Genomic DNA, 25,821 nt, shown 5'->3' on the forward strand with positions numbered 1-25,821 from the left:
CCTAAGCTACAGACTTCTCTCCTGACCCATACGGTCTCTCTACATACTTCAAAATCATAACTCCCTAACTCTCATGGCTTCTCATCGACCTTTAAATCAGACCCATTCTTCTCTGCGGCCCAACATGGAGCTGCTGGGTTGGTTTCTATTACCCGCTGACCTTGCTTTATTTCTTTCTTGCAGCACTTCCCCAGAGACTTGGCAAATAGCAGATGTTCAATAAATTTTTGTTAAATGGATAATTATGATTCACAAATAGACATGGGATAGAAGAAGAGATCAGAGCAACCCTCAAACTTGCAAATACAAAACAACATCAAGTTTTAAATGTATGTGAAATGGTTTTTGAATTTTAGACCTCTTATGGTATGGAAGTTTATCTGAGGAAGAAAAACTTATCAGCCAGTGGTCTTTTGTTTAATTCTGGTTCTGCCATGGTTTCTGAGAGTGGTTCTCAAAGTTAGTCTTTGCTTAGACTCTCCCAGAGGGGTTGACTCCCACCCCAGAGATGTTAATATCATTAATGCTCAATATGTCTTGGGTGTCAAAGTTTTAATAGTCTTCCAGGTGGCTGTAATATGCACCCAAAACTCTTGTTTTCTCCCTACTCTAAGTCTCTTCTGGCAGATATACATTTCATAATAAGGAATCACATTTGCTTCATGTCCTAGAGTATCCCTGGTGTTTATTGTAGGGGATATTGTAGAGGTATTAGACATCAGGAGAAATAGATTTTCCAAAGCCCCTGGAATCTAGAAAACAGAGTCACCTTTCTAAGGACTCTGTATCAAAGGCTTCCTTATTCAGTGCAGAGGGTAGGGTGAGATGAAGCCTAATAACATCATGGCTAAATTTAAGCATCACCTTCACCAATTGCATCAATCTCCTCAAAACTGGGAAGGCTCTATGGAGAGAGCCAGAAAGAGACTGGTGATGGTTTCAGAAGCAATAAGAAACCAAGTACAGATTTGAGTCAGAAAGAAATTCTGCCAAATCTTTCTCTGATTCATCACTTTGTTTGCTACTCATTTAGACATCATTTTCAAACCTGGGTGCTTCCTCTTACAAATCAACTTTACCTTCATTGTTTGGGGTTAAAGGTATATACTAAGGGCATGTTTTTATTCCAGCCAGGGGGATTAAAAGTGTGTGCTAAGGGTGAGCCACAACCAGAAACCACAACTAGAAACAGAATTTTCTAGTAAACAATACAACTCAGGGTCCATGTGTGACCAAATAACCTGCAACACAACCTTTTAATACAGTTCCTCATGTTGTGGTGACCCTGACCTCCAACCATAAAATTATTTTTGTTGCTACTTCATAATTGATTTTGGCTACTGATATGAATTGTAATATAAGTGTTTTTTGGAGATAAAGGTTTGTCAGAGGGGTCACAATCCACAGATTGAGAACCACTGACTTAGAAGATCCTGAGTAGAAGGGAGGATTAACTGGTTGCAGTAGCCTCATGTGAACAGAGGCCCAGGAAATAGAGGCCAAATATTGTGATCCATACTTACATCAGTAGATGAAGCAGTGAGTAGAGAGGGCCAGAGATACAGGGAAGAACAATAGTGGAGGGGACAGGAATCAGCACATTAGTGCTTCAGATGGAGGTGTTGTCAGATTCAATAGGGAACATGAAGCAAAGGCCTCTGATATCCAAGTTCACTTTGTGAGATTACCAGTCTAAGGGGGTATGTGTGACACTGGGCTCCCCCAAAAGGAAAGGCATTATCTCATGCTATTTTAGGAGGGTACTAAATGTTAGAGTATCCCCTAGGGATGAAAATGTGGTGGGCCCTGAGTTTAATCACTACCCCTTCCTGAAATAAGAGTAGACCAATCCTAATAGGTATATCAATAAGATATCTCTGAAATCTAAGGTTCAGGGAACATTTTGGAGAAGGGAGAGGAAAGACTGTAAGAGACAGAGATCCAGAATATCTGCTGAGAGATTTTGTCCTTTAGATATGATAGGTGTGCTGAACCATTAACTCTAAACAACGTGGTTTCCTAATCAGGACCTAAAACCTGACAACACCAGTTAGCATGTTAACATGGATGGAGAAAACTCATGAGATACCCCTACTCTTTGCCACACACATACTCCTGGATGAAGAGCCATAGGCAATTGCTGAGAGAGGGGGATTTGGTCATTCCTGGGGATGAGTCCCCTAGTTGGTTGTCCGAGACGAAGTGCTCAGTCCTAAAAACATACATATGTTTTTATGTAACACCAAATGGACTTATCTGGTGTTGGGTCTCTCTCTCTGTGTGACAGTATTAACTAAAGAAAAAGAGGCCATAAATTTTAGACAGAACAGCAGGAAGGCTGGCACAGGATGGGTTTGAGGAAAAGGACAAAATGTAAATACAACACACATATATAAAAGCAAATAATGATAATAATAATAATGATAGGTCCTAGTGGGGGTTATAGTGGTTCATACCATTAATTTCAGTAACTGTGATGCCGAGGCAAGAGTATTAGTGTGAGTTCAAGACCAGCCTGGGCTACAGAATAGGATCTTGTCTCAAAGAAAGAAAAGAGAGAATAGCTCCCAGTAACCAAAGAATTTCAAGAAACTGTCCATTATTTACAAGGGTTTTTGAGCAGCCTGTGTCTGTTCTTTCTTTGTGAAAGAAGAGCCTAGATCATTCTCTTGGTTGCCTTTCAATAGAAATGGCCTTCCAAATACCTAAAAAAGCAAACAATGACCCTCCTACATTCAATTTCCAGAGACAAAAAGTTATTATTTTGACACTTAAGAAGGTATTTACACAATTTCTCCCAAGAATGAATGCTTCCATGGAGCGAATTCTGCCTCTCCAAGCTTTGTGATTAAGCCTCATTGTTCCAGGACCAGATTCTTCTTGGGTTTATGAAAATAGACTGAGAACTGATACAACCCAGACGCTGCTCTGGCTCCAGGGGAAAGGATATTACAACAAATCGTGGCTGTGCGAGCTTTGTTTAGGAGAAGATTTCAAGTCGGGTGGCATTAAGCCAGTTCAACTCTTCCTGTGCAGAGCTCTAGCTTGGTTTTCACTACCTAAGTTAGCTCAACTCTGAGTTGAACTCTGACCTTGGTAAGTTTCTTTTGACCTTTTTGCAAAAAAGATTTATGAAGTAAAATCTCTCTTAAGACCTAAGGTTTTATTTAAAGATGACTTTTATTGCCATGCAGCAAAGAACATTTGCTGTGTTTGTGTAAGTGTTTATGTGAGAGTGTGTGTGACTATGTGTGTGTGTGTGTGCGTGCATGGCAGAGAGAGAAGGGCAACTGTTACAGAGTAAGGGGGTGACTTTCCAGATAAGTTACAAATCTGAACACTGTTGACATACAGTAGTATCTCTGGCACTCCAACAAAAGGGTATTTTCCGAAATTACCTAAATTCCGCATGTGGTTTGAAAACTTGACTATAATTCTTGCAAAGCAACATACAAATTTTCAAACATCCGTGGATGAGCCCACCACACATGTACACAGTGAAGATTTTTTTTTTTGGAAGGGATCTGAATTTACACATGATTGTCTTTGTATTTCAAGGAAGAGGTGCTGAAAATATCCTAGCTAACACAGAGAAAAGTACAACAGATGAAGCTAAACAAGGAAGGGCCAAATAGGTGAACAAGACCTGTGTTTCCAGACTCTAGCTGGAGCAGCTAGGACTCTGCTGTGGGTTTGGGCTTATGTAATAGAGCTGGATAAGAAAACTAGGCAGTTCTGCACATGCATGGGAGCCATATTCACTGTGGAGCTTGGCCATCCGGGCTGGTTCCTCTTCAGCTGAGTACAGTGGCACTGATCTGCACCCTCACCATCTTCCTCCGGAATCCCATAAAGTTCAGAAGCCATGTCTCGAAGATATGACTCCAGGACTACAATATTTTCTCCAGAAGGTTGCTTATATCAATGGAATATGCCATGGAAACCATTGGACATGCGGGCACCTGTTTGGGAATTTTAGCCAATGATGGAGTTTTGCTTGCTGCAGAGAGGTAAAACATCCACAAACTTCTTGATGAAGTCTTTTTTTCTGAGGAAATTTATAAATTAGTGAGGACGTGGTTTGCAGTGCAGCAGGCATAACATCTGATGCTAATGTTCTGACTAATGAGCTAAGGCTCATTGCTCAAAGGTACTTATTACAGTATCAGGAACCAATTCCCTGTGAGCAGTTGGTTACAGTACTGTGTGATATCAAGCAGGCGTATACACAGTTTGGAGGCAAACGTCCCTTTGGTGTTTGTTTGCTGTATACTGGCTGGGAGAAGCACTACGGCTTTCAGCTCTATCAGAGTGACCCAAAGTGGAAACTACGAGGAATAGAAAGCCATGTGCATTGGAAACAACAGTACTGCAGCTGTGTTAATGTTGAAACAAGACTACAAAGAAGGAGAAATGACTCTGAAATCAGCACTTGCTCTGTCTGTCAAGATGCTAAATATGACAATGGATTCTCTGGTAGTACTATGTCCAGTTTCCAGAAGAACCACCAAACTGATTTCCAGAGTGGTTGTACCAGCTTGCAATCCCACCAGCAATGAAGGATTGTTCCTTTTTCTCCATAACCTCCATAGCATCTGCTGTCACCTGAGTTTTTTATCTTATCCATTCTGACTGGTGTAAGGTGGAATCTCAGGGTTGTTTTGATTTGCATTTCCCTGATGACTAAGGATGTTGAACATTTCTTTAGGTGCTTTTCAACCATTTGTTATTCCTCAGTTGAGAATTCTTTGTTTAGCTCTGTACCCCATTTTTAATAGGGTTATTTAATTCTCTGGAGTCTAACTTTTTGAGTTCTTTGTATATATTGGATATAGATATATATCTATCTGATACCTCTATCAGATATAGGATTGGTAAAGATCTTTCCCCAATCTTTTGGTTGCCATTTTGTCCTATTGACAGTGTCCTTTGCCTTACAGAAGCTTTGTAATTTTATGAGGTCCCATTTATCAATTCTTGATCTTAGAGTATAAGCTATTGATGTTCTCATCAGGAAATTTTCCCCTGTGCCCATGTGCTTGAGGCTCTCCCCCACTTTCTTTTCTATTAGTTTCAGCAGACATAGTACTACCTGAAGGCCCAGCTATACTACTCCTGGGCATATACCCAGAAGATGCTCCAACATGTAATGACACATGCTCCACTATGTTCATAGTAGCCTTATTCATAATAGCCAGAAACAGGAAACAACCCAGATGTCTCTCAACAGAGGAATGGATACAGAAAATGTGGTACATCTATCTACACAATGGAGCATTACTCAGTGATTAAAAACAACGAATTTATGAAATTCTTAGGGGAATGGATGGATCTGGAGAATATCATCCTGAGTGATGTAACCCAATCACAAAAGAACACACATGGTATGTACTCTCTGATAAGTGGATATTAGCCCAGAAGCTTAGAATACCCAAGATACAGTCCACAAACCACAAGAAACTCAAGAAGAAGGAAGACCAAAGTGTGGATACTTTGTTCCTTCTTAAAAGAGGGAACAAAATACCCATGGAAGGAGTTGCAGAGACAAACTATAGAGCAGAGACTGAAGGAAGGACAATCTAGAGACTGTTCCACCTGGGAATCCTTCCCACATTCAATCATCAAATCCAGACACTATTGTGGATACCAGCAAGTTCTGGCTGACAGGAGACTAATATAGCTGTCTCCTGAGAGGCTCTGACAGTACCCGACTAATACAGAAGTGGAGGCTCACAGCCATCCATTGGACTGAGCACAGGGCTCCTAGTGAAGGAGCTAGAGAAAGGACCCAAGGAACTGAAGGGTTTGTAGCCCCTTAGGATGAACCACAATATGAACTAACTAGTGCCCTCAGAGCTTCCAGAGGCTAAACCACTAACCAAAGTGTACACATGGTGGGACTAATGGCTCCAGCACCATATGTATAGCAGAGGATGGCCTAATTGGTCATCAATGGGAGGAGAGGCCCTTGGCCCTGTGCAGGTTCTATGCCCCAGTGTAGTGGAATGCCAGGGCCAGGAAGCGGGAGAGGGTGGGTTGTTGATCAGGGGTAGGGGAAAGGGAACAGGGTATTCTTTTCTTTTCTTTCTTTCTTTTCAGAGGAGAAACTTGGAAAGAAGATATCATATGACATGTATATAAGAAGATAGCTCATAAAAAATATAAGACAATGGATGATAGTAAACTATCAGCTGAAAAAGTGGAAATCACCACACTAACAAGGGAGAGTGGAAAGATGGTGATCAGAGTCCTCAAGCAAAAGGAAGTGGAACAGTTGATCAAAAAACATGAAGAGGAAGAAGCTAAAGCTGGGCGGGAGAAGAAAGAAAAAGAACAGAGAGAAAAGGATAAACAGAATCACAGATTTTATACCTACTTAGAGGCACCAATTCACTTAGGAGCTGTCCTGGCCTTCCACCCTGGAAGTGTTTTGTTGTATTTTCTTCCTTATCTTGGCCCTTGGGGAAATAGGACATTACATTCTGAATTGGGTTCATGTCTGTTCAGTTGAATGCTTTATTGTAATGATGGACATCTTTATAAACATCTTAATCTCAACACATAATTTTTGGAATAAAACTTGGAATGATTAAAAAAAAAAGAAGAAAACTAATGACCATGTAACTCCACTGGCTTCCTCAAGTGGGGGAATTACACACGAACTCCATGGGGCAGAATTTTATGTTCCTCTAAAAGTGCACATTGTCCAATATCTCCCATGACTTAGTTATTAGCCACTGATTTTTTAAATTAAAAAAAAATAAAATATTCTTTATAAAATAGTGTGCAAATTTTCTTGGACTCCTTTCTGATAAGACATTTTAGAGCTACACAAAGACTATTAGAGTGTAGACCTTCTTAAACCAGTGTTGTTTCTCAAGAGATGTCCTGTTGGTTGTTCGATGTTTGGCATTCTGAGTCAACTTCTCACCACTAGAGGCCTTGAGGGTTCATGATGTCACTATAGAGGTCAAATAAGAGTCATATTCGCTGTCTTGTCTCTCTGTCTCTGTCTCTGTCTCTCTCTCCCTCTCCCCTCTCTTTTCTCCCTACTCCCAGAAACTAAGATGTTGCATTCAACTAACTGATTCCCACTGGTTCCCCTGAACTCCCTTTGAAGCTGGAATGAGTGGCCCAAAGGAAAGAGAGGTTTGCTTCATTTGGAGCATTAGTGCTCACTGGAGCACTGGGTGGGGCAATACCCCAGTCATCTCTCTTCTGCTCTCTGCTATGTAGTCTGGGATCCTAGGAGCCTGTACAGTTTCTTGGCTCATGTCTTTTTTCCAAGGCATTTTTTCCTGCTTTCCATTCAATAATATGGCCTCACTGTTATATTTCAATCAGTTCTCTTATTTGCTTAAGATAAGACAGTTAGCTACTCTTGCTTGAAAAAAAAAACTGACACATTCCTCATTTATTGAGCAATAAACAGGATTAAGTCTGTACCTAGCAGTTATATCCAAAATTAAGAGAAAAATAAAAAATTTACACATTGTCTAATAAATTTGAACAGCTTCCAGATACTATTTATATTCTCCCAGTGGTGGTACAATTGAGAGCCTGGTAGTCTTTATATCAGAGAGATGTGTGTTCAAACACCGACCTTACCTTTTACAGACTATGTGACCTTGGGCAAGACACTTCATCTCTACTGAGTTCCTTTCTTTACTTATAGGCAGGAATAAAAATATCATGCAGGTACATCCAAAGGATAATGTAAGATTATTTTTATCATGAAAGTGTTTTTTACATATTGAAGCTCCATTTTTATCATTTCAGACCAGCAAGTCCTCTCCTATGTTGTCTCCTTTCCTACATCATCCACATCCATTATACAGTCTTGCTTTCTCTTAAGATAGCACCTAGGAGGGCACAATGCCTTTGGCTTTAAACTAGCATTACACCAAGCCTTAGATCATTGCTTCCACTGCAAGCAATAGAGCTGTGATTGTTGAAAGGATGGAAGAAGATGACTTTCTCATTTCTCAATTCAAAAGCTAAGTTTGTATTTGACCCAGCTTACTCCACTCTCCTACTGGTAGAAGTGCAAATCCAGGCAAAGGGAGCTACATTCAGAACTTAACTTCTAGGGCTGGGCATGTTGCTCTGGGGTAGAGCACTGGGTTTGGCCCTCAGAATCAAACAAAACAGCGACAAGAACAAATCCCAGTTCATTCGCTTGGTGATCCTTTCAAGTGGCCCTTCAAACATGTTGGCTTCTGGCTGAAATTTTTGTCTGGCCTTGGTCTGGTAATGTCATGTAATATAAAATTAAAGATGTGCTTGTGGAGGGTTTTAGGTGTGGACCTTTAGTTGTTAGATATGATGCTAGCATTGTTAAAGGGACACTGAGAACAGGAGGTGACATGATGCTGATAAAGCAAGGCTCACGGCCATTGCCTTGGATGATGTAGTGTGTTTCCTGGTAGAGGTAATTTTCCCCCACAAAGAACAGGGAAAACAAAGGAGAGAAAGGCTGCAGTCGGGCTTCTTTCCTCTGCCGCTCTCCGGGAACCTCTCGAGGAAAGAGGGAGAAATCTCTCTTTGATGGCTATGCCTGTTCAAATGCATCTGCTGTCTCTGCCACTCATGTTTAAACTTGTCCACACACCAGAATCACCCTGGGGAATATTCAAACAGTTCTGGAGTCCAGGCCACCTCTCAGGTTAAGCAAGTCAGCCTCAGAAGTTGGGACTCACTCACTGACAAGGCAAGTCTGATCTAATGGGCAAGAGTTCTAACTTTTGGAACTACTGGCCTATGCTTGCTCTCATTACTCATTTCTTATAGTAAAGTCCATGTACTGGAACCATTGAGAGTTTACTACCCCCACCTCTCATTTCTTCACTGAGTCCTGGAGCTCTTGAATCATGAACCCAACAGTAAAATCAGATCAAGATAGAGTCATTATAATACGTGCATCTATTATGTTGTTATGAAAGCATTTCTAGAGGCATAATAACTTAAAAAAACAAACCCCTTTTCTTTTTATGTGTGTACACAAGTACACATGTGGTACATGCACAGTGTATATGTAGTTACATGCTCCTGTTTGTATGTAATAGGCCAGAGGAGAACTTTCTTTCTATCATATTCACTTGAGACAGATTCTCACTGAACCTAGAGCTAGGCTTGTGGTCAATAAGCCCCAAGCAATCCTTCTGATTTCTCTTCCATTGCTTTGAAATTACAGGTGTGTGTATGTGTGTGTGTATGTGTGTGTGTGTGTGTGTGTGAGAGAGAGAGAGAGAGAGAGAGAGAGAGAGAGAGAGAGAGAGAGAGAGAGAGAAAGAGAGAGAGAGAGAGATCATGCCTAGATTTTTATGTGGGTTTTGAGTATTGAACTCAGGTCCCTGTGTTCACATGGCAGGCATATTACTAGTCACCTCCCTAGCCTTGCCCAATCACTTCAGTCACATTTATGACAGAGAAGAACTTGTCTTTAACCTGAAGTCATTTTCTAGTGCTGTAGTCTTTGTCAATATTTCATCATTTCTCTAAGTCATTCTTTCTAAAATGAATATTCTACTCTTGGTGTCAGACCTCAAAGGAATATGTTTTTTAATACTTAAGGCAATCTTTTTTTTCCTCTTTAAAATACTGACATGGTAAAATGTTAGATTCTCAGGGCTGGAGAAATGGCTCAGAGGCCAAGAACATTGGCTGCTTTTCCTGAGGACCAGGCTTCAGTTCCTAGCAGGACACATGGCAGCTTAAACTGTCTGAAATTGCAGTTCTAGGAGATCTGATGCACTCATACAGACATATATACAGGCAAAACCAAAATCAATCTTTGGTAAAAGATTATTATTTGGTATAAAAATAAACTAATTATGTTTAAAAGTTAGATTCTTGAAAGTAAAATAATACTCTCCAAATATTACTTCATTTGTGTGTACTTCTCTTTTTCTGGCTTTAGGAAATAAATGTGTCTTCAATGCTCCAGGTATTTTAGCCACAGAGTACTGGAATAATAGTAGGTGGCATTTGCTGAGCATGTGTTATATGCTTGCGGTCTTGCTTAGTTCTAAAACTATATTACGCTGGTCCATCCTTATGGCAACTGTTGCTGTTATCCTTATTTGTTGAGAAGAAACTGAGGTTTGCAGGAGATAATTCTCTGAGGTCATATGTCTGTTAAATAACTGGCATGCCATTTACTTCCTAGAGGTGAACGAGAATGGATAGAAATGTATTAAGCAGTTGTGTGCCTGAATGGATCCTAACCTCTTTCACTGATGCCTCTCATTTTATTTCCATAACCACACACACACCAAGCTCTAAGTACGACAAGATGCTCCAGGGAAGGGAAATGGATCAGGAGCCTTTTCTCCTAGCTCTCTGGCCTTGTGACTTCCTCACTCTTGCTTTCTCTGTCATTATTCTCTCAAATGAAATTAGGGCAGCTCTGCCAGGACCCAGAACAAACGCTGCAGGAGGAGGACCTTCATCCTTCCACCTCTCCCTTGATGTCCAGTTTCCAGAGAGAAGAATATGCCTATGGCTAATGAATCTTTATAAGGATGTGGGGGACAAGTGAAGTGGCATAGTTTTGTAGTTACTGACACACAGAAGAGCTAAAATTCAGGGTCTGAGTTGTGGAGTGTTTGCTGAGCACATGTGAGGCTGGCCTTGATCCCCACTTGGAAACTCAACACAAACACATATGGATAAAGCTCTGCATGTACAAATCTAATTAGTCTTGAAAACTTCTGCAACTTGAGCTAACATGAATGTTCAGGTCATGATATAAGTGAATAGGGGTTTCCCCTTCAATACACATGGATAAAGCTCTGCATGTACAAATCTAATTAGTCTTGAAAATTTCTGCAACTTGAGCTAACATGAATGTTCAGGTTTTGATATAAGTGAATAGGGGTTTCCCCTTTAATATTTAATACAGAATTAGAAACATAGACACCTTAAATGAAGAAAATAAAGTCAGTTTTCAGAGAGAGAAACCTGTAAAGATTTTTGTGAATATCCTTGCAAACACACACACATACACACACTTGCAAACACACATACACACTCTCACACACATGTACACACACATGTACATACATGTACACACACTTGCAAACATGCATACATACATGTACACACATATACACACCCACTCACCGACACATGTCCATACACACTCACACACACACACGTACACACATGTATACACACATATACACACACTCATATACACTCATACACTCACACACACGTACACACATAAATACTCACATACACATGTACATATACATACTCACACACACTTACACACACATAAATACTTACACACATGTACATACACACACACACAAGTACATACACTCATACACATGTATATATACACACACTCACACATACACCCTTCTATCCTATCTATCTATCTATCTATCTATCTATCTATCTATCTATCTATCTATGTATCATTTATCTATCATCTATCTATCCATCTATCTACATATACCCATATTTTCTTTCAAAACTAGAATCAGAGAGCAAAGGTGCTTTATAATGTTATACTTAATGTCATTTGTTTGTTTACTTAGTGTTAAAACCTTAAATTAATTCCCTATTACACATTCAGACCATTGCTAACCTCACTCTATAAGTCACACTGTAATGTACTTACAGATTTTTTGTAGCCACTGGCAAACTTAGAAGTGATAGGAAATCTGCTACTTAGGGTGGCCAGAGATTACTTTGGTTAAAACATTTTGCAGAGATTGTAAATGGGGTCTTTGCTCTCCACCAGAGGTTCCTAACTACTATTGAGGTTCTCAACTCACCTACAGAGAAATTTTCCCTCCATGTTGTGTCCTTATCTCACTCCAGGATGCTCTGTCTTGATTGATCTGGGTGGAGCTCAGGAATCATTATTTTTAAAAGCTCCCCTGGGGCCCAGACTGTGCACCAAACTGCTATTGGAATCAAGGCCTCTAACACATATTTACTGGGACTCTCTAAACATTAGCTTTTGGACACTGAAGAGAGAACCAGATAACAGAGACTCTCAAAATCTCCTGCAATTACTCTGTCTTAATCTAACAGCACTCAAGTATATTGCTTTGGTGACTTCTTAGTCCATTTTCATGGTGTATTTGTTCTTGAAAGCTGGATGTGAAGTGTATTTTTGTAACTGCTCAGGCTTTAGAGAGGTTTTGAATGCTTGCTTTAGAGCTAGTACTGAGGAAAGATTGAAGAACAAATAAGGAGCAGCAATTTGTGGGAAAATGGAGTGTCTCAGGCTTTCCACTTAGACACAAAGCTACAACCCCCTCAGCATTAGACCTCAGATCTCAAGAACTCTGGACCCTCCTTCAGACCTAGCTTCAAGTGGCTCCTCTAGACATTTCCAGAAATCCAACATTTGTATTTCTTTTCAGTACTGCTAGGGGTATAATTGGACCCATTAGGTGCCCACCAAACTGGCTGGAACATCCAAACCTTAAAATTCTAATTGTCCATACAACTTGTTTGGAGTAGAGCTTGTCCACTGAGAGTATTAGCCCTTCCTGGTTGCAGCAGGATGGAAAGTGTTCTGTGTACCAAGGTTAGGGCAAAGTGATGTTTTATCCATCATTTTTCTAATTTAGAGATTTCAAGCTAGGAAGGACTACTTGACTTTTACTTATCTGTAGAAGAGTCAGGAGGCAAAGCATCCTGGGCTATAAAATTCTGGGTTTACTGATGCAGTGTTCAGTTCATACTGATGTGTTCCCTTTCAAGGCTCCAAATGGGAGGGGTTCAGGTCCCATGTTATACTCAGAATCCTCTCTTTAGAAATCTCAGTGAAGGCTGGCTAGATTCTTTCTGCTTTGAGGATTTGCTTCTGGGACCTCTTGATGTCCCCTCTATTAGCAAAGTTCTTCAGATCTGCATAATCTATCAGAGCTATTGAGGGGGAAAAAGGGGGGAAATAAAAAATAGCTATCTATCTAAGAGATAGGAGAATCTTCTTAATCTAAACTCAGAAATTCTTTAAAGACAGTATCAGAAAGGATCCCTGTGGAGTGATGGGCAAAGCCATGAGCTGGATATTAGGATCCAACTTCCCCATTGCAAATGCCTATACTGTGTAGCTAAAGTAAGTGTTCTTGCTTGCCTTTCTGGGCTTCAGTCTCCCTGTAAGTAAAAATAAAGATGGTTCCCAGCTCATAGATGTGCAAAGAGGACTAAGGATAATATTTTTATGGAAAGACTGTGTTCTGGAAAGGCAGAAGAATAATTATTGTGGTGTTTATTTACTCAATAAAGGTTAAGTGACCTCTCAGGGCCAGTAGGTCTCTAAGAAATCAATGATATCACCTGGTACCTACTTCATCTCTATAGTTGTAAGTTCAAACCACCAAAATAATGACGGGACAGGTGAAAAGAATCTATGGGATGCCTAGGAAGAAGAGGAAGGCCAGTGGCTGCTTACTCCACTTAACTCGGCAGACTGTAATGGGATGGAGATGGTCCAGTCATGGACACCCTTCTATATCTACAGCTCTTTTGTTCTTCCTGTCTCTGCCTCTGTCAACTTGACTTACATCTATGGGCAGGCTTCATAACATCCCAATTGTCTCAGGAGAAAGAAGAAAATTTTTCCCTGGAAATTTTTATTTTCTGGGACATAGACTATGGGAGCTGAGCCAAGAGGTCTTGCATTCAGTTAACACAGATAAACCAAGCTGAAGCAGGACCACAAAAGTATGGCTCAGAGATGCTGTGTAGTGATACCTGTGCTTGCCGACTGATTGGTAGGCTCATGTGCAGTGTTTCTTTGGTGACTAAGATAATAGCAAACATTAATAAGAATAGTGTCAGAGCCCTGAAATTTTAGGAGTTAGGGGGAACCTTATTGATATTAAAATGGCAGAAGTATAATTGTATTAACAATAGAATATTGGTCCATGAAATACTTATGCTGATTACAGACACAGACACAGAATCCATAATTAGAAGGAACTACCAAAACAAAGTAAATTATGAGATAATTTACTGCACATTAGTTTCATGAACTTACAGGTTACTTAATTGACCCAGCTTTCCCCTAAATGCACAAAGCTCTTCTCTAGTCATTTTCTCTTTTACAGGCCACACATGCCTCTCTATTCCTAATTCCTTTCTCTATAGCAGTAGTTCTCAACCTGTGGGTCTTGATTCCCTTTGGGAGGGCTGGGTTGAATGAGCCTTTCACATGGTTCACCTTAGATCATTGGAAACACACAGCTATTTACATTGCAATCCATAACAGTAGCAAAATTACAATTTGATGTAGCAGCAAAATAATTTTATGGATGGGGTCCCCCAATGCGAGGAACTGTATTAAAGGTTGCAGCACTAGGAAGGTTGAGAGCAGCTGGTCTAGAGCCTTACCACAACTGCATACTTTTTATTGGAAGAGACAGGGGGAGCTGAGGGAGGGGCAAGTGAAGGATGGATTATCGAGCCCCTAAGCTAGATATAATCATAGAATTTAGGGCAAATTTACTATTGGAAAGGAAATGTATAGCACAGGTCTCACACCTACTAGCAGAAGCTCTTCGTGGAGTGAATTCAACGCTCTGCCGAAATGCAGAAATACCTATGCATAATTAGCCACATTACTTTTATATAGATGAAAACATGTCACTGCTGCACACAAGGTATTCTCTTTCAATTAAATCCTTCTAGCTATTAAGTCATATAAATACCAAGAAATTAGGTTTAAAAAATTTCCCCTTAGCGTCTCATTTAGATGAGATAATATGTGTGTGAGATAATATGTGTGTGTGTGTGTATGTGTGTGTGCAGTATTGGTTGTGTTGTATACACTTTTATATTTTTTTATATTTTATATTTTATATTTTTATATTTGACATATTTGTCTTGATCTTCATCATAATATGATTTTTGGCTCCTGTTTAATGCAAGATGATGTCTAAGCTCTATGATAATTAAACAGTTTTCTTCTATTGACTTTAGGAAAGATAGGTAAATACCAGTCATTTATTCTCTTAGGGTCAGTTCCAGGAGTGTTTAACAAGTTTCCAAGACTAATTAAATAGATTTGCCTTTCATTAGCTAATTACTCAAAACTAATCCCTCTTCACCCCTCTTCACCCCTTTTAAAAATGTATTTGGCAGGATTTTTCTTTTTTGATTAAGTGATAGATATTGACAAATTTTGTTTCCTGTAAGGGGTCACTGTGAAAACAATAAAGAGCTTAAGGTGATAAAAGTCACAGTGACAAATGTACATAGAGTAGGCATTTCAACACATGTCCCAGGCAAACAAAAAGGGAATAAGTAATAGGTGTCTGAGGGCCTCCTGCTCTGGGGACAATTTTGTTAGCCAACCCATAAAATTCATGGTATCTCACGCAGAGATCTGAAGTTTGGAGTCTCTTCTTAAAATGTTGTTTTATTTTTATTCAGGCATATGTGTGTTTATCTATCTATGTTAGTGTGCATCTATGTGCAGGTATCCTCGGGGGCTAGAAAAGGGTACTGGATCTCCTGGAGCTGGAGTCACAGATGCTTTGCTAGCCACTCAACCTGGGTGCTGGGAACCGAATTCACAACTGTCCCTAACCACTGAACTATCCCTCTAGCCCCTGTTGACTCTTAGGAAAAACCAACTATCCAGGCTTAGCAATGCAGTCTTGTTAATTCCTGCTACTTGGGAAACTGAGGCATAAAGATAAAAATTCAAGACCTTCGTGGGCCACTAAATGAGTTCAGGAAAACACGGCTGAGAGATAGATCTGGTCTTACAAAAAACGTGAGCTCTGGGGATGTAGATCAGTAGTTGAGCCTTTGCGTAGTATATGTCAGGCCCTAGGGTTAATATGCCATGATATAAAAACAAAAATGAAAGAAAAAAAAGAGAAACAAGCCACAAAAATTTTTTTTCTCGATTCACACGGAAACTAGCAATGGAAGAGGTCTGGTGGTTGCCACCCACTTTGGGTATAATGACACGTGATCTCATCTCTCGCTGTCATCTGAGTTTGGAGATCCTGCTTGCCTTCAGTCCTTCCCCGCTCCCAGATACTCAGTCCCTTTTGATTTCTTTCAATCCTAGCCTTCCTCTCTTGGCAGTCCAACCCTTTAGTCAGCACAATTCCCAGAGAGCAAATCCGGCCCTCCTTCCCGTTTTCTTTCTTCTTTTCATTTGAATCATTCTCTTTCTTTGCCTTGCTCCCCCTCACATCCCACAGAGTTTCCTCCTCACAGGCAGGAGAACGCCTTTTGTAAAGCTGAAGCGATGAGCCAGCGTCTCCCAGAATGAACCGAGATGGCCTTGCTTCTGCAAGACCCTAAATAGACACCTGAACTTGCCTCACATTCTCCCACGGGAGCTGCAGCAGTACCTGGACAGCAACTACCAGGAAGACTTAGGGGATCATTTAAAGCTACTTGAAGTCTGAACAGATCTGGTAGCTTAAAACACACTTCAGCCTCAGAAGAGAAAAGATTGACTCTATGAATATAAAAGCAATTGGTACTGCTTTTTTTTTTTTCTACGTGATGGCTATTGCTGTGGCTTGTAATAATCTGAGCAATTCCCTCATCATTCAGTGATGGTACAAGGCTGGCTTCAACAGATGCCGCCATTGGGGCTTAAGCCTAAAGCAGGAATTACAGACATCACCTGGTTGAGAAGAGAGGGATGCTTGTCAAATCCTACGCAGTGTCCATTGGCAGGGATCTCAATCCTCCCCCACCGTTTTGTGCACATAGTGGGGGCTTTTCAAACATTCCAGGTGAGTTTCCCAAATTTGTTGAGTCATTTGCGGTGATGAGAAGAACCCACGCAATGGAAGCAGAGGCTCCACCCATCCTACAGTACCAGGGGCACTTTTCTTGTGGAGGTAACAGCTGCTGCCCTCACCCTAATATCCATTTCCAAGTCAGTCCCAAGAAGATTCTGGCCGTTTGTTCTTTTCATCTCCATCTTTTAGAGAGGGAGAACTTGGACCATCCTCATAGGGAGGCCTGTCTTCACTGTCTGCCATTCATGAGCAAGACCAGGTAAGGATCATAATGGCAAAACAAATGGAGTTCTGTAACAGCTAATAGAGTACCAATAAGATAGGGATTTGAGATTAAGATGACGAATGGACCCTTGCCTCACTTTCCATGTATTGGCCTCTTAGTCTACGTGTGTCCAAAGTACTTCATGGTACAGAAGGAAAGCATGAACTAGAGCAGACTGCATTTTATTAAACGAGAATGATGACATAACTTCCCAAATCCTTAAGATGTACTACTCAAGAAGTAAGAAGTGCTTACTACACATTAGGGACAATTTTAGGATCGAATCTCCATTTTCTCCTTGAATTCTTCTTAAATAAGGAATCTTTGGTAAGAATAAGAGAGATGATTTGTTCCTTGTAAGACCAATGTAACCATTTGTGGAAGTGAAAAATTAGGAACTGATGATATATATTCAAGGTGCAGGTGAGAAATATTCTGTTTATTAATGAAGATTATATGAATGAGAACACAGAGGGGCCACATTCTTCCCCAGTGAGTGGATGGTAGGAAAGGAAATCTTGCATGGTTTCCTGTTACCAGCAGGAAGCTGTTTTTTTAAGCTCCACTCACTTTTGGCATCATTTCTGTTTTATTCCTGTGGCCGCTGATGTCCTATAAAGGAGCTGGGTTGACAATGTTGTTCTACTGATGGAGTGTCCAGCTTTAGCTAAAATGCTTTGCACTGGAATGAAGCAGGCTTCTTCCTTAAATGACCTAGAATTTAGAATTGGATCAAAGTCTCATCCTACAGGGTCATTTTTAGGACTTGCATAGTTGATCAGCCAAGAGAAAAGATGCCAGATGGAACAATTTGAATAAACATGATTATGAGGGGGAAAAATTCTGGAAAATTTGGGGTCCAGAGAAAAGTGCTGAAGCTTTGAGATTGCAGAGCCAAGATCCATTTTTATGTTTCTGACAGCTTCAGTCAGCCACCATTTTGTTAGTTTTCTTTCTTCTTGTTTTTCTCTTCTGAGGCAACTTTAACAGCCTCACATCAGCCATGTGCCCAGTGAGGAAGATTCTCAACTGGAAGTGTGTCCAGGGAAGAGGAAAGATTCTGAAATAGTATGTGGCAGAAGAAGGGAAGGAATGCAGCTTTGGGATCAGAAGAGAAAACCTTTGTAGGGACAAAGATGGAGAAACTAGCACCAGATAGACCAGTGTTCAAATCCCAATTGGCCATGCATGTCGACATTTCAGAATGCCAGCTTATTACAAAATGGAGATTTAAAAATTTGACATTTTGGGTGCTCAGGAAAGCATGTCTAAGTGCCTCACCTAAAATTCAGAGGCAACCTGGAATCTTGCTTGCACTGGATAGGGTTGCCATCTTAGACCAACAGGGCAAGTTCTACATTAAACCTGCAGGATCCCAGCCCTGACATCCTCAAACTGGTGCAATGCCCACACACTACTGAGCTGGTTCTCTGAGTAGGTCACTGTGAAGAGATGTCTGGTCTGCTATATACAGGTAAAAGCAGTTCCCACTCAGCATGCCAGACTTGAAAAATATTAATTTGCTGGATTGCAAGCAAATATTATTTCATCTGAACTCATTAAATTAGGGAACAATATGTGTAAATGGTGTAGGGCATGGAGTGGAATATCTGAGAGAATAGCAGCTGTACATCGCTTAGCTCATCTGAATTCTAGTGACGGATCAGGTGTAATGGCTCATGCATACAGCTTCTGCTACTTGGCAAGTTGAGGAATTGTTTCAGCCCAGGAGCTACAGGCCAGCCTAGACAAGATACTGAGATCCCATCGAAAAGCTGAGTAAATAAAAATAAACACTTCTGTTTCCTTTGAGTTACAGACTGAATAGCATCATCTGAGCTTTCCTATAGCATAATGTGCAAGGCCACAAAAGGAATAGAGAAAGGTCGTTACTGTTTGCCTCCCAGAGCATCATCTTCTTTCATTAGCCAGCCCCCACTGATCCAAACTGACTGCTGCTTTCCATAAGACTTGACTGTGACCTCTGGATATTCCTACTGCAGTGCCAATCCTACTGTTTTGCAATGATTGGTTATAAGTCAATTTCTATACAAATGCTAGGCATTCCCCCTCAAAGATGGGACTATGCTTCATTCATCTTTATACTTACACAGCCTAGTACACCATCTGGCCCATAATGGAGGACATGTGGAGGGAGAAGGCAGAAATGCCAAGAACTTACGAGCTCCTCACTTTTCCATTCCACCAGTTTTGCTGAATTCCTTCCCCTAGGGATGGGGACGTGACTCAATGAGTACAGTACTTCTCATAAAAGTGGGAAGAGCCAAATTAGGATTCCAGATCCCATGTAAAGTCAAACGAGATAGTTCATGCCTGTAATCCCAGTGCTACTGTGGAAAGATGGGAGGCAGAGACAGGAGAAAGTCCTGAAGCTTATGGGCCAGCCAGCCTGGCATGTGAAATCCTGTCTCAAACAAGATGAATGGCAATGGCCCGTACCTGAAGTTATTCTCTGACCTTCACGTGTGCACCAACTCATGCACACACCTACACTCACACATGCACACACACAGATATAAAACACTCACTCACACATATATATACACACATATCACAGATATATGCACATACATACATGTACACACATATATAAACACAACAAGTTATAATAATAATAAAACATCCTACCCTTCCTTCAGGAAAGGATCTCTTTGGCTGATAAACCAGGAATTTATTCTTCCTGGACAGTTGGCATCAAGAGAGATGTCTGCATGAAACTTGGAATTGTTATGATTCTGCCCAAGGAGATATTCATGTAAGTTGTTGTATGAGTCTTCTGTGAAAGTCTTTTACAGGGGCACATGTAATCAACTAATAGCTTCATTTTCTGACTAACTTTCCTGGGTGCAGATACAATTTCCGGAGGTACTACAACTTTGGGAGGAAATGCCTGAAGGACTAAATTACTGATATCTGACCTGTGCTACTTAGCAGCTGAAGATGATTCTGAACATATAATATTGTCTTATTTGTGTCTTAGGCATGCCAAGGCTAGTTCATTCTTAAGACAATTGTGCTTGCATTTTCTAATGCCTTGAAATGCTTTTTGCTCAGATTATCTCAGAATTGTTTCCTTCTGAAGGTCAGATATCAAGGAAGAACATCTCTGAAGCAACTCTGACCATGTTGTCTGAAAGTAGCTCTGTGCCCTTTATCTCTAATTCTTCTTCTTTTTTGTTGATATTTTATTCATTTATATTTCAAATGTTATCCCCTTTCCAGGTCTCCCCTCCAGAAACCTCCTCCTCTCTCCCCCCTCCTCCTGCCTCTACGAGGGTGCTCCCCCACACACCCATCTACTCCTGCCTTCCTGCCCTGGCATTCCCTTACACTGGGGCATCGAATCCCCACAGGCCCAAGGGCCACTCCTCACACTGATGTCCCCCAAGGCCATCCTCTGCCACATATGCAGTCAGAGTCATAGGTCCCTCCATGTGTACTCTTTGGTTGGTGGTCCAGTCCCCAGGACCTCTGGGGGATCTGGCCAGTTGACACTGTTGCTCCCCCCATGGAGCTGCACACTCCAATGTTACAATCTTCTTTTGATTCTGCCATTGTATTTATCACTATCTGAAATGCTCTTTCTAATTTGCATTCCTTGGTCTCCCTAGTCACACAGGGTGAATGCAAGGGCCTCATCTGTTTGTCCTCTATAGTGACTGAAGGATATGGGGCCCTGATTTCTGGGTTAGACAGCAATGTCTTCCCATCCAAGAGATTATCACACACATTGGATTATAATTTAGGGAATTGTTGGGTAAACATGGTTATGACTTAATTCTACATGTTGTTTACATAAGACATTACACTTGAAGTTCCATATCCTTTAATGAACTCATGACCTTGACTCTTGACCTTCTATTTTCTTGTGTTGTCTGGCTTCTGCCATCTTCCATTTGTAATAGTTCATCATAGTCTAATTGTCTAACAAACCCAGTTCTTCCATTTATTAAAGGAGATTTAAAAGATTTGTTTTTGTTTCTGAGTCTCACTCAGTATCATGTAAAGTATTAAAAACTTTAACTTCTTTTTTTATTTTTTATTTTTTGATTTTTCAAGACAGGGTTTCTCTGTATAGCCCTGGATATCCTGGAATGCACTCTGTATAGACAAGGCTGGACTCAAACTCAGAAATCTGCCTGACTCTGTGCTAGGATTAAAAGCATGCACCACCACTGCCTGGCTAAACTTTAACTTCTTGAAAGTGTTATCACCAATATTTCTTCGCTGCCTTATCTTATTTCATATCCTGTCTTGTGAAAATTATCCTCAGATTATTTCAAAGGCCCTTTGCCTAACTTTCTGCCCTTCAAAATGGTGTCTGAACTTTACATATTTTATGTTTCTAAAAGGCAGAAAAATCTTAATTTTGGAGGTGGGGAGGAGTCTGACAGGCTAGAATGAGAATTACAATGTTGATATTAAGAAAAGTCACCAGAAAGTGACAACTTTTTCTTTTGGCTGAACAAAACTCTTGATGCAGAGACTGTGTGTGAGGAGTGATGGGATATGGTTCTCCTGTTGTATGTACTACAGGATAAAAAATGTTTACAAGTTGTAAAATATTAAGCTAGGAAATATGTTATGCTCTGTGCCAGGCAGTATTTAGTTATTTTCTGATCTCCATTTGACTTTTTTATTAGTAATATCTTTATTTTATTTAAAAAATGAATGGAAAAGCATAATTTTCCAGGCAGAGAGAATGTACAGGAACTATATGACCATTATATGAAGTTATAGATGAAACTGTTTCGACCTCCTTAAATGCCCCGATCTTCCAAGGCTGAGACTCAGATCACAGTCTTGAATCATAAAATGCAGTTGAGACTGAGCATCATGAACTAGAAATAAGGGTAGAGTTGAAGCTTCATGAGCCTCTGCAACTGATTCTGAATTGCTCATTCTAAGGCTTTCCTGCTGGCTTTAAATAAATTCCTCTTTGAATCTTTGAAGGTTTGTGTGTGTGTGTGTGTGTGTGTGTGTTTGTGTGTGTGTGTGTGTGTGTGTGTGTGTGTGTGGCAGGGGCAAACAAAATCACTTCAGATACTCTTATAAGAACATCTAAAAACAAAAAGTACAACAACAACAACAATTACTACTACTACCACCAAATCCAATGCCAAGGCTGCATCTAACACCTACTAAATCAGAAATTCTAGGCATGAAAGTCGGTAGCTACAAATGTTGAAAGCTGCATCTGTGATTCCCCTGGGGTAGCCCAGGCCGAGAATCATGGTGTGAGGCCAGCAGGTCTCTGTGTAGTATGTTCCAGAGCCTCTAGGGGATATGGTGATGCTTGTTAACCGTCTGGACTTCCAGGCTTCGTGCCCAGAATCTTTAAATTGTTTTTTTTTTTTTTTTTTTAGACCTGAAGGCAGGTGATTTCCATACGGATGGTCCAGGGATCACAACTGAAAAACACTGCTTTAGGCAATGGGGGATCTTTGGAAGTCTTAAAAGCAAAGAAATAACAAAGATCAGAAGAGCATTTAGGGAGGATTAGTCTAGAGCTGGTGAATAAGCTGAAGATAAGAGACGAGGGACTGAAGGCAGGAAGGCTGTTGGGAGGCTAGGAGCAGGTGATGTCACAGTGTAGGTGATGTCACAGAGCAGGTGATGTCACAGAGCAAGTGATGTCACAGAGCAGGTGATGTCACAGTGTAGGTGATGTCACAGTGTAGGTGATGTCACAGTGTAGATGATGTCACAGTGCAGGTGATATCACAGAGCAGGTAATGTCACAGTGTAGATGATGTCACAGTGCAGGTGATATCACAGAGCAGGTGATGTCACAGAGCACGTGATACCATAGAGCAGGTGACTTCACAAAACTGTTAATATTACAGAGCAGGTGATGTTGAGGTAGATGCATTTCTGAGCTCAGAATGGTTACAGATAAGATACATTGATAAAAGGAGGCTCATCATACACTGAAAAATGATTCACTGCAGGAGGCTGAGGGGAAGGGTAACTTCAAGACAGAATTAGTGACCTGAAGAACACACTAGGTTGTGACGCCTTCTAGTATGAGACCTTACTGTTCATTCTTAGTTTAATAAGTGTCTGTTGATCCTGGCTTTTTTAATTATCTGATTATGTGTAGGGTTTCCCATTGGTCAGAAACATTTGTTTGTAAAACAATTCAATTTAAAGGCTTAGTTTCTTTAACAAGATCGGATCTCATAAATATGTTTGCTGTGTGAATGTACATATGTTTATATCTGTATATAACTGTATATAAGCAACAAAATTTTTTCATGTAGTTTTTCTTATTTGGAACACACACAAATACGCACACACACACACACACACACACACACACACACACACACACACACATTTCATGGGGAGATGGATAAGTCAGTAAAAATGAGGGCCCATGTTTGAACTCAAGCACTCATAGTAAAGAGCTGGGAAGGGTGGTGCAGCATTTCTATTATAATGCTGGCAAAGAGGAGGGTAGGCTGGGGATCCTGGGCCTTGCTCGCTAGCCTGAAAAATCAGCCAGCTCCAAGTTTACCAAGAAACCTTGTTTTCTAAAAATAAGGTGTATAGTAGTTGAGGGAAACATCCAATAACAATCTCTAGTCTTGACATATGTTTGCACACATATCTTGTCTTTCAAAGCAGAGAAATACAAAATCAGGCAATTGAGTTACCAGTATGGTCATGCCATGTCCTGGTCTTTCTCAAGTATGCAGCACAACCATGCTCTTCAGAGCTAAAGATTTAAAGAAGAAGTCTAAAAGGTCATCTCAGGGACTAGTGATTATTTACTATCTGAAAGAAAGCCACAAGCCCAGTTTGTGTAATAACCTAAATTAAATATTACCTTAACCTGTAACTCTAAAATAAACACTGACCAGTGCTTTTTGTAATAATGGAGTAAGCCCGGGCATTGCTTCTTGAGCATGCTCCTCAAGTCAGTGTATTAGTTTTAATTTTTTAAACAGAAAAATAAGTCAACTCTGATAGAAGCCCCACACATAGAGAGTAATTTCTTCATGCTCACTAAAGTTGAGATAAGAGTTCAAAAACACTCTTAAACTTAATAAAAATACAAGACACATAGCGCCCTTGAACTTGTTACTCAGGACACAGATGTGAAAGAAACACGACCTCTTTCTCCACCACTTCATTGTTTAAATAATGAAGCAATGGTAAATTGTCTGAAGTTCATTTCAGATTCAATTTTCTTTCTAATTGGAACATTTATTAAGAAGACTCTAACAAGGTGAATGACACTAGATCTGTTCAAAAGGTAAAAAGGAGAAATTTTTTAAACAGTGGGAGATCACTTGTCATGCTAAGTTTAGTTGCTAGTAAGGGTCTCTTTCAAGCAGGACATGGTGGGACAGGATTATAGACCCAGAACTTGGGAGGCTGAGGTAGGAAGACAGAAAGTTTGAGGGGGGGCTGAGACATGTAGAGCAATCAATCAATCAATCAATCAATCAAGCAAGCAAGCAAGCAAGCATGCAAACCAATTAAGCAAGAGCTCTCTTCAACCTTGTGTGTGTCAGTCCCTTGTCACTTGCTAGAGATGATGCTTATGGTCCCTAAGTAACAATATTAACATCATTAAGGGACCACTGCTTACTCATCCTCCCATGTGAGAACATGAGTGTTGTTGCATAGAAGGACCACTGAGTGATCTTTGTCCTGCTCTGTCCTGTATTGTCTCTCTGGGTGTGTTTTGATTTACTGCCATATATCACCATTTACGTCATATAAAAAAAAACTGCTAGCCATGCTGTGCAAATATAAATCATTTGGTGTTGGATGGCCATTTTGTGAAAGTGGAGGGGATATAGAAAGTTCTGAACAAAACTCTACCTTCGCTGCCCACCTCCCCTTTAGACAAAGCAATGGATCATAATGCTTGCTGTGTGTTTAGTTATGTCCTCCTCAAATTTATAAATTCAAGTTCTACCCATGAATACTTCAGAATATGACCTGTTCGGGTAAACAGTGTCCTGCAGATATAATGAGTTAACTAAGATCACTCTGGACTCCTGGTTAGGATGGACTTCTAATCAGTATGATTGGTGTCCTTGCAAAAAGGAGAAATTTAGATGCAGTCATACTCCCAGGGAACTACCAAGTAAAGGCAAAGGCAGACTCACTTCAAGAAACCAAAGAACATCAGAGACTGCTAGCAAGCCACCAGAAGCTAAGGAAGATGTGGGTAGAGTCTCCCACTGGCCAACTTTGTTCAACTGTTCAGCTTGGCCTCCTCCCCTCCACAACTCAACTCTGAGATGACGTGTTCCTGCTGCTTGAGCACCTAGTCTATGGCACTTGAAAATTACAGTTCTAACCATCGGCTTCAGAACTGTGGTGCCGTCATTGTCATTACCTTCCTGAACAGCATACCCATAACTTGTCTTTCAGTATTGGGCCAGTGAAAGTTCAGTTCTCCATAAGGCAGGGAAGATAAAGGTCAGAGTGGATGTACTGGCATACCTGCCAACCACAGATCTGGTTGGCTGACAGTTGGGGCTTCCACAGCCCACCTAGTACATCCTCCATCGTGAGACTCAGAGAAAGCTGTAGGAAGAACATCCATGTCAGCCAGCTCGTCACCAGTCCTCTACCCCACATAACTGCTGCTGCCTCAGCCAGGGTGTCAGAAGGGACACTATGAATAAACTGCTCTTCTCACCCCTTATACTTCTTTCCCTTCACACAGCCCAATTTCTGAACACACAGAACAAAAGGATAGAACAGAATCAGGTAGAAGAGGGGCTGGAAAATAGAGATTTAAAAAACAAAAACTGCGGTAGACAC

General features: G+C 40.6%; 1 protein-coding gene and 1 pseudogene across 1 annotated transcript in view; one reads left to right on the forward strand and one right to left on the reverse strand.

Annotated features, from left to right (window-relative positions):
• The window catches only part of Rgs7bp (regulator of G protein signaling 7 binding protein), a 103,110-nt gene that overhangs the window by 69,883 nt on the left and 7,406 nt on the right, over positions 1-25,821 (reverse strand). The gene's annotated exons all lie outside the window — the stretch shown is intronic.
• Positions 3,866-6,511, forward strand: LOC116083823 (annotated as a pseudogene).

This window comes from Mastomys coucha, unplaced genomic scaffold (assembly GCF_008632895.1).
Source record: "Mastomys coucha isolate ucsf_1 unplaced genomic scaffold, UCSF_Mcou_1 pScaffold8, whole genome shotgun sequence".
NCBI lineage: Eukaryota > Metazoa > Chordata > Mammalia > Rodentia > Muridae > Mastomys > Mastomys coucha.